General features: G+C 44.7%; 1 pseudogene; it reads left to right on the forward strand.

The window, feature by feature from the left end:
- Positions 1-7,930: 7,930 nt before the first annotated feature.
- Positions 7,931-8,848, forward strand: LOC142448952 (ADP/ATP translocase 2 pseudogene; annotated as a pseudogene).
- The last annotated feature ends 1,418 nt before the right edge of the window (positions 8,849-10,266 follow it).

Consider the following 10,266-nt stretch of genomic DNA (forward strand, 5'->3'; position numbering starts at 1 on the left):
CATAAAATCATCTGAAAGATTTGGTAAATGCAGACTGTCTGGGATGGGCCATGAGAGTCGACATTGCTAACAGGCTGAAGGTGCAATTGATTCAGCTAATCCATGAACTGGTGTTCTCTTTAACCATCAGAGAAAAACCTGGTTCTAGTAGAGTATCTTCACTAGATCACTAACAAGTCGCATAAGATCACTGGGTTAGATGCTCTCAGGTTATAAGAAACCTTGTACAGTGATGAGCATTCTGACGGATGGTACTTCTTCCAAGAGAAATTTGTTTGTCTTTGATCATAATTAATCATTCCAGAATTCTCATTCTTCTCAATGTTACCTATACTTTGTTCTGGTCTACAAAATTAAATGGCTTTCCACAGTCAATAAAACACAGGTAGACATTTTCCTGGTATTCTCTACTTTTAGTCAAAATTCATCTGACAGCAATATCCCTCCTTCCACATTCCCATCCAAATTAGGCTTGAATTTTCTGGTAACTCTCTGTTGATGTATGGCTGCAACCAATTTTAATTCTCTTTGGCAGAATTTTACTTGCATGTGATCTTAATGATAATATCGAAGAATCTCTACATTCTATTGGAACATCTTTGCTTGGAATGGACCCCAATATATACCTCTTCCAGTCATTTGGCCAGGTAGGTATAGCCCACATTTCTTGGCATAGATGAGTGAGAGATTCCACGTGACAACTGTTTGTTAAAGCAGCTCAGTTGGCATTCTGTCAGTTACTGGATCTTGTTTCCACTAAGGTACCCAGTGCAGCACGGAGTTCTTCCTTAAGTACTACCAGGTCTTGATCCTGTACCTCTTTCTGAAATGGTTGAATAATGACCCATTCATTTTATTACAGTGACTGTGGACACCTTCTATCTTCTCTTAATGCTCTTTCCATCAATCATCATTTTCCAAAGGAATCCTTTAATATTGTAACAGGAATTTTATCTGTGGTGGGGGGCTGTTTGTTTTCAGCTAAGAAATGCCCATTACATTTTGCTTTCAATTTTTTAACTCCAGGTTTTTGCACATTTCATTATAATATTTCATTTTCTGCAGTTATCTTAAAATTTTCTGTTCAGCTCTTTTACTTCCCATAAAGATGTATATTTTCCAAAAACCCTAAGGAGTTATTTACTTGGTCTTGATCACTATAAATGTGCATTGACTTAATGGCACTAGAATGAAAACAGTGAAGAAGTCTATGCTATTCTGTACACATCATGGCTATCTTGGCATTTTTTGAGACTCAAATTGTGTTCCTTTCAATTATTTTTTTAGTTTAGGGAACAAAAAAGGGTCTAAAGAGTCAAATCAGTGCTGTAGGGCAGATGGGGTAAGCTTTCCAAATGAATTCTCATGGAATGGCTCTCATTACCCTTGACGAATGAGGATGTGCCTTGTTGTGATGGGGGAGTGGGGGGCGGGGCTGGGGATTTCTGGGAAAACCTTCCTAGACTTTTCTCACCTATTTTCTTAAAATGTCTTCATAATACCCACCCACCCCTCCATTTAAGCATTATCAACACGGTGAAATGTGAGATATTTACATTCTTATTTTAACGTCAGGGCCTCTGACTGTGTTACTGGGTGTGGTCCCTATGCATGCATCTCCAGGCTATTGCCACTGGGGGATGACCCAGGACAGGCCCAGGAGGTGAGACTTTAATTCCAGTGTTTTTAATTTCTGAAGTGTTTAGAGTTTGGTGAGGTGGTTTTGTATTATATCAGTAATCTTGATAAGACAGTTGAGCCATTTTTTTGATAAGGCAGTTGGACACTTTTGTTTGTTTTTCTCTGTGCACATGTGTGTTAGTGTCATGGAACTGCTGATGGATGCCTTTTCCTGAGTAAACATACACAGGTGAAACTTCACCTCTCTCCCGTATCTCTACTTTTATTCTCAGTTGTTGGCAGGGCGGTCAAAAGTCAGGCTCTTCAGTAGCTACCTTTTTTTTTATTAGCCCCCGGAAAGAGTGGCAGCAGGGGGCAATAAAAAGTCACATGGATCAGAGGTCACTGGTTGCTTCACTAGAGAATCATTGGAGTTATTATCAACGTTCCTTATATAATCAAATGGCAAATAACACTTGCTATAGGTCAGATTTATTCTAAAAAATTACTTCTCTTTGGTGGCGGTGGGAGAGTTGCAAGGGAAGGCAATGTTTGCTAAAAGTAACATTACCAAGGAGAGGGACAGTATGTGTGTGTGTACCTGGCTCCTGGAAAAGTGAATAACAAATCTTTCAGCTACGCGTGGCCAACAAGATGTGAGGGGTGTGTGATGTGCCACTCGTGAAACAAAGTTTCAAGAAGCTAATGATCCAACTTGTTTCATAAGGTCTAACTCATGAATCTGACTTTAATCCCCCATTGCTTTGTCTTTGAACTTTCTATTGTGATTTAAAGGAGCCCTGTTGGCATAGTGGTTGTGCATTGGTCTGCTAACCACAAAACCAATAGTTCAAAACCACTAGCTGCTCCTTGGAGGGGGGTGGGGGCAGGAATGCACAGGGAAGACAAGGCTTTCTACTCCTGTAAAGAGTTACAGTCTTAGAAACCCACACAGGCAGCTTTACCTTGTCCTATAGGGTTGCTATGATGAGTCTGAAATTACTGGATGACTCCACATAGTACAGTGGTTCTCAACCTTCCTAAAGCAGCGACCCTGTAACACAGTTCCTCATGTGGTGGTGGCCCCCTCAATCATAAAATTATTTTCATTGTTACTTCATCACTGTAATTTTTCTACTGTTATAAGGGGTCGAAACCCACAGGTTGAGAACCACAGACATAGAATTTTGGTTGGGTAGCTCTGTTGAATTGCTGTCACTCCTAAATCTTTTCTTCTAAACCAATCTAATTATTTTTCTTTAAATGATGCAGAAGTTCTGACTGCTTTACTACCTTATGTGCTGGCAGCCAATTTTCTCATGCCTTTCTTTTTTTTTTTTTTTTCCTCATGCCTTTCTTAAAAGCTGCTCTCGGAAATGAGCACTGAACATCAGAGGAGGACAAAGGGCAGTAAATCCTAGATTACATCTTCTATTATAGTGACTTAAAAGTGTATGGGGGCCTCAAACGTTTCATGAAAAGTGGAATTACAAGCAATTTTTTTGCTTCAATAACGCACACCCATTTTGTCCACTGGCATTGACTGTGGTTGCCACAATGTAATAGCACTTTTCCCACTTCCTCCCTGTGACTGCCATTTCCTCCAATCACACTCTTTCCTACCCCATCCTGCCTCTGGAACTTTGCTGCTGGAGAGATGCTGTCCTTCTGGTCTCACAAGGTTGAATGTTCCAAGGTGTTGTTCACATTATAGATCTGTCGGTTATTTGGCCCTGAGCTGAGGCAAGGGAGTGATTTCAGTTCCTGATGGGACCAGGTTTGAAGGGTGACTAAGGGCCATAGTCTCAATTGCACCAGGCTTTCTGTTTGCTGTTTTTAATGATTTTTAGTTTTGCTCCACATTTTTCTCCTACTCTATGCCAGGAACTCCTGTTACGATCCCAAAGGCATATTTTTTTTAATTGCCTGGCATTCAACAAGAGATACATACGGAGGACAGCAGAGTGTCATCAAGTGGACCTGTGACTTTCCCTCCTAAGGCTGTGGGGTGTGTCTGAGTGTCCGTTTGCTCACCTACAACCTACTTCATGGAGTTTATTTTCAAACAACTTTGCATCAAGTATCCTAAACATAAAGTGCATACATGCTAAGTGTGTTAAATGCATGTTGAATCTCTCACATTTAAAAGCGCTTATGGATTTCGTCCCCTCTCACTCAAGGAACAACACTGTCAAGGCACCAGCTGTCCTCTGAAAGCCACATAAACTTATTATCTCACAGTTTCCTTTGGTCAGGAGTGTGGGAACCACTTGGCTAAACCCGCTTCAGTCTCACAAAGACTACAGTCCAGGTGTAACCTGTGCCGTGGTTTTCATGTGGGGCTGTAACTCACCGTGAGGTTGCAGAATTCAGTTCCATACAGGTGGGTAGTGAAGCACCCCATTTTCTTAGGAGACATTGGCTGGTGACCACTCTCAGTTCTAGAGATTGTCCATACTACTTCCTTGCCATACGGCCGCACGGACAGTAAGCTATTGCTTACTCCAAGGCCAGCTGAAGCACGGATCTCGGAGTTCTTCCATTTTTAACCTCTAAGCTCTCGCTTAAGGACTCACCCAATTAGGTTAGGTCAAACCGGGGTAATCTGTGAGATGATTAAAACCAGGTGCCCTCAAATTGATTCTGGCTCATGGCAACTGCACGTGTGTCACAAGAGCAAAACTGTGCTCCACAGGATGATTTTATATCAACTGGACACTTGTGGCTAGGGGTAGAGACAAACCTGTGAATCAAGTGGCAACTTAAGGACACCTCCTTGGAGGTGTGGCCCCTTGGATGAGAGTGAGGTGACTCTGGGAACTGCCTCCCTCTTTGTCTCTTTGCCTTCCTGCTTACTTGGACTCTGTAGCTGAACCTGAGAGCTACTGGAGCCCCGCCAGGTTCCCACTGATTTTGATCCATGTGGACTGCATCCACTAGCCTGTGATCTTTCCTGAATGTGGCTAGATGAATCTGAAGAGGGATGTATGGACTACCATCAGGCTTATGGATTTGAACTGAGCTGATATTCCTTTTTAATATATCATTAATTACTTTTTGATATAAAGCTCTTTCTTGTACACAGATTAGTGTCACTGGATTAGTTACCCTAGACAACCCAGCCTAACACAATCACTAGCGCTTTCTTCCTAGGTCCCTCTGGATGGACTGAAATCTCTTTTCTTTCAAACATTAATTAACTGTTTGCACTGCTCAAGAATTTGGGGGGGGGGTGGCCAAGAGCCAAACTGACCCCTTAAGAAGGAAAAAGAGAAAGGGATGGGTGGTCTAGATGCCCCCCCCCCATATCAACACACCAAGCCCAGAGGATGACATCCCTGCATGGAACTGCTAAGGCACAGAGCTGACAACAGCTCATGACATGGTGTCCCCTCACTGGAGCACACTGCGACAGAGGACAATACTGGGGACACACAGCAGGAAGGAAATGCAGTCTGAATAGCAGATCGGTAATGGGAGCAAGGCAAAGCCACAAAGCCTCTAAAGAGTCCCCCAAAATAGACTTCAGGCTAGGAGGGGCAGTTCCCAGAGTTTTCCCAGGACCAGTGGGGAGATAGTCATAAAGGTCAGTGGACAGACCTGGAATTATGATTTTTTTTGTTTGTTTTCCCTTTTCTTTTTTTGTCGAATCTTTTTTTCTGTTTGGTCTATGCCACTATTGGTATGTCTACTTACATAAGTTAGTCAGGGGATGCAAGATCGAGGAGAAAGCAATGGACCAATAGTCCCAGAGGGACTTACAGGGTGAAGGGGGCGGGGGAAGGCTGCAGTGGGCAAACAATGCCATAGACAGAGGAACAACTAGGGAATAAAAATCAATAACAGGGACGATATAGAGCTCCTGCTGGTGCTACAGCAATCTAAATGAGAGGAAGTACTATGAGGCAGAAGTAGGGCAAGTGATGGTTGGGCATAAGGAAGGTAAAAGGAAACAGAGGAGTGATCTAAGAAGCAAAGCTATACAGAGAGGTATAAGCATAGGTGTGTCCATATGTAAATACATTAATCTGTAAAAATACAGGTGTTGGCCTATGTACATATATTTATATGGCAATAGACTGAGATAGTGGACAAATTTTGAGCCTCTGCTCTCACCCTCCCTCAATACAGGAACACTTTGTTCTAACAATTTGGCAAACTGAGATGCTCACCCTCCCGGCACATTCACTAAAGACAAAATGGGTGCATAAGCAAATGTGGTGAAGAAAGTGGATGGTGCACAGCTATTAAAAGATATAGCATATGGGGTCTTAAAGGCTTGAGGTTAAACAAGTGGCCTTCCAACAGAGAAACGACAAGTCTACATGAAAGAAGCACACCAGCCTGTGTGATCATGAGGTGTCATCGGGACCAGGTAACAGGCATCAGAAGACCCTTAACAATCAAACAAACAAAACCATATGGCTAAGAACAAAGTGGGTCAGAGCAGAGACCCAAAGTCCATCTGTAGACAATGGAACATCCCCCACAGAAGGGTTATAGGGAAGGGATGATTCAACCAGGTGCAGTAAAGTACTGATAAAACACAAAATATTCCTATGGTTCCTTGAGACTTTCTCACCCCCCACAACCATGACCCCAGTGATGCCTTTCACTTCAGGCCAGACTGGAGCATGTACACAGGTGTAGATAAGAGCTCATAAGACATGCAACCCAGGAGGAGGAATGGGAGTAGTGATACCAGATGGGTAGGGCGAAGGGGGGAAGGGGAAGAAGGGGGATCATAATGATAAACAAATACCATACACACACCTCTAAGAGGAAGAACAATGGAAACCATGGGGGAAGGGAGACAGTGGTCGGTGTGAGATATGAAAATATAATAATATATAATCTATCAAGGGGTCATGGGAGGTAGGGAGGTAAAAGAGGAGCTGATGTCAAGGGCTCAATAGAAAGTAATTGTCTAGAAAATAATGATGGCAACACATGTACAAATATGCCTGATACAATTGATGTATGGATTGTAATAAGAATTGTAAGGGCCCTCAATAAAATGATCAATAAGAAAACAATTCCTCTTGGGTGTTGCCATGGAGTTGGTACACATGATTTCAACACCCAGAGTAGATACTGTATCTATCTCAGCAGGGTTAAAGCACTCGTTTTAAGGCTGTTTTGAGGGTCTAAGCTTAAGACAGGTCCTAAGAGAGGTTAATGAGTAAATAAGCTAGTATTCTCAATAGCAATTAGTGCTGGTAGTAATTTTGCCATATTATCAAATTCTATGTGGTATATAAAATCCAAACCATACCCTGTGCCATCAAATCTACTCAGACTCATAGTGACCCTACAGAACAGAATAGAACTGCCTAATAGGGGTTCCAAAGCTGTGATCTTTACAGCAGACAAATTTCAACTGGTGGCCTTGAACCAGAGACCTTTGGTTAATATCCAAGTACTTAACCACAGCGCCACCAGGGTTCAACTGTTTCATCCGGGCTTCTTAAATGATCACAGTGCCTCTCTAACTATTCAGTTCCTCGTCTATAAAATAGAACAAATAATTGCATCTATTTGGCAGGGGGTTTACTGGGGGAAATAATTCCTGATTCAATGAATATTTAATTGTGGATATTTGCAGCGGATGATGGTGTCCAGTTAGATTCACCCGCCCAGAGCTCCTGCTACCAGACCAGAAAATTGAGAGACAAGGTGAAGGAGACTGGGAGGCAGAGTCCTGAAATTAGAATCAGGGCACTAGGGTCGGTCCTGAACCCCACTTTTTAAAATTTCCACTCACAAAGTGAACTGAGAATGCACTAAATCGCTCTAGGTTCAGTGTGCTGGGCTCATGGGCTCTGGCTGAGCAGCTACCAGCACTCTAGTTTGGCAGTGAGTAGTGATTTTCCCAGGCTGATGCCCTAAAGGGGACACAATCCCAGACAAGAGGAGAACTTCTCACAGCTAGTCACAGGACCTCACACCAGAGCTCCCCATGCTGTTAGCTGCCTTGAGCTCATAGCCTAGGGATTGGCTCACGAGTAGCCACAGATTGGAGGAATTGAAAGATATAAGGAAGTTTACCCAAGTCAGGTCATGATGTGGCAGAACATAAGTGGATAGAGTCATAGTCCAGAAGGTAAATTCAGTGCGAGCTGTCTGAGAATAAAACAACCTCTCTTATAAGCTGTATCTACTCCTCTGGGGGTCAGCACGACAGCTCCCAAATCAGGGCACCCAATAAGCCCAATATAAAAGAGTAAAAAAAATATTTTCTCAGTAAAAACTACACATCACACCAGAGCCCCGGAGTCAGAGCCGGTTCCTGTTCCATCTAAGTGGTCGCCCGTCGCCTCGTTCTCTTCCCACATGACAGATGCCGCTGTGTCCTTCGCCAAGGACTTCTTGGCAGGTGGAGTGGCCGCGGCCATCTCCAAGACGGCGGTAGCGCCCATCGAACGGGTCAAGCTGCTGCTGCAGGTGCAGCACGCCAGCAAGCAAATCACCGCAGATAAGCAGTACAAGGGCATCATCGATTGTGTGGTTCGTATCCCCAAGGAGCAGGGAGTCCTGTCTTTCTGGCGTGGTAACCTGGCCAATGTCATCCCATACTTCCCCACCCAGGCTCTCAACTTTGCCTTCAAAGATAAATACAAGCAGATCTTCCTGGGTGGTGTGGACAAGAGGACCCAGTTCTGGCGCTACTTTGCAGGGAACCTGGCATCGGGTGGTGCCGCGGGGGCCACATCTTTGTGCTTTGTGTACCCTCTTGATTTTGCCCATACCCGTCTAGCAGCTGATGTGGGCAAAGCCGGCGCCGAATGGGAGTTCAAAGGCCTCGGTGACTGCTTGGTTAAAATCTCCAAGTCTGCTGGGATGAGGGGCCTGTCCCAGGGCTTCCCCGTGTCTGTGCAGGGTATGACCATCTACTGGGCTGCCTACTTCGGCATCTATGACACCGCAAAGGGAATGCTTCCGGATCCCAAGAACACCACATCTTCGTCAGCTGGATGATTGCACAGTCCGTCACAGCCGTGGCTGGGTGACTTCCTACCCATTTGACACCGTTCGTCGCTGAATGAGGATGCAGTCGGGGCGCAAAGGAACTGATATCACGTACACCGGCACGCTGGACTGCTGGAGGAAGATCGCTGGGGATGAAGGGAGCAAAGCGTCCTTCAAGGGCGCCTGGTCCAATGTGCTCAGAGGCATGGGTGGTGCCTTTGTGCTGGGCTTGTACGATGAAATCAAGAAGTACACATAGGTTATTTCCTAGTGGGTTTCCCCGTGAATGGGCATGTTGTATTATGTAACATATCTCAGGCATTCTTGGCAGATGGTTGGCTAGCTAGATCAATGGCAACTACCTACTGGTTGAAAATGGGAAGCAATAATATTCATCTGACCAGTTTTCTCTTAAAGCCATTTCCACGATGATGATGATGATGATGGAACTCAATTCTATTTTTTATTTCAGTCACTCCTAATAAACAAACAAATTTGAAGAAATAAAAAGTATCTGAAACACACACACACAAAAAAACCAAAAAACTACACATCACAGGCTCATTGTTTAACTCCAAGACAACTGGTAGTATGAGTCCTTCAACGTACATTAGCATAATACAGGAGCCTGTGCCAAGGAAGGCCAGAAGTTAGCTACAGAGCCCAGAGGCTTTCAACATAGCAAAGACCCTTAGGAGTATGTCTCAGCTTCAGATTAACTGAATTCAATTGCATCTGGCCAGGGAGAAGAGAAACAACAACAACAAAAAAACATCTGACCTATTAGGGCATCAGAGGTCCTGGCACAAGCTAGGACCACAAACCCAGAGGAGGGTGTTACTACTGTCCACTCTCAATGATCCTACACACAGCTGGGGAGGCCCTGCCTGTCTCGGGGCCCTAGGCAGAGCTGAGGAAACACGCCCCCACCCAACTTCTGCTGTGCGGCACAAAGCACAAAGCAGCTAGACCAGTGAACTCCAGCGCTCAACCCCGCTGCAGGAACGGCTACCTGGGATCTACTTTGATCTTGCCTTTGAGGGTAATTCCACCCAGCATCTGTGGGACCCTACACCAAGCAGGCACCCCACCCCGCTACCTTGAGGCAGGGTTGGAACTCCTCCAGTCACACGTTCAGGCGATCAAGCCTCAGTTATCTCCTGACTTACGACTCTTTTTCTTTTCTCTTTATTCTCTCTCCCTTCTCTTTCCAAGTCAGTCTCAACAGGCCCAGGTTTTTTTTCTCTCTTTTTTCTTTCTTTTAACGTCTTTTTCTCTCTTTTTCCTCTTCTCGTCCTCTCTTTCCTATCATACGCCACTGCTGGCTTCTGGGCCACGACCCTGTACCTAGGGCAACTCTACCAAATAGCAGGGGAACTCCAGCCTGGCTTCTGTGGGAGCGCTGCCCACCACACGAGGTAGCTATGACAGCCCTCTACAATGTCCCACGCTGCTGAAGAAACCTCCGTCTGGCCTCTACGGTGATCTTTCCAACTAGGGAAATTCTGCCCAGCACCGGTGGGACACTGCACTAAAAGGGCACACCAACCTGCCACCTTGGGGCAGGGTTTAAGCCCCTCCAGCCCCACATTCAGTCTTCTCCTATCTCTTCTTTCTTTGCCACCACAGTCTCAGCAGATTCAGTTTTCCTTTTTTGCTGTGTTCTTTTTTGACTGT

Source organism: Tenrec ecaudatus, chromosome 5, assembly GCF_050624435.1.
Source record: "Tenrec ecaudatus isolate mTenEca1 chromosome 5, mTenEca1.hap1, whole genome shotgun sequence".
Taxonomy (NCBI): Eukaryota; Metazoa; Chordata; class Mammalia; order Afrosoricida; family Tenrecidae; genus Tenrec; species Tenrec ecaudatus.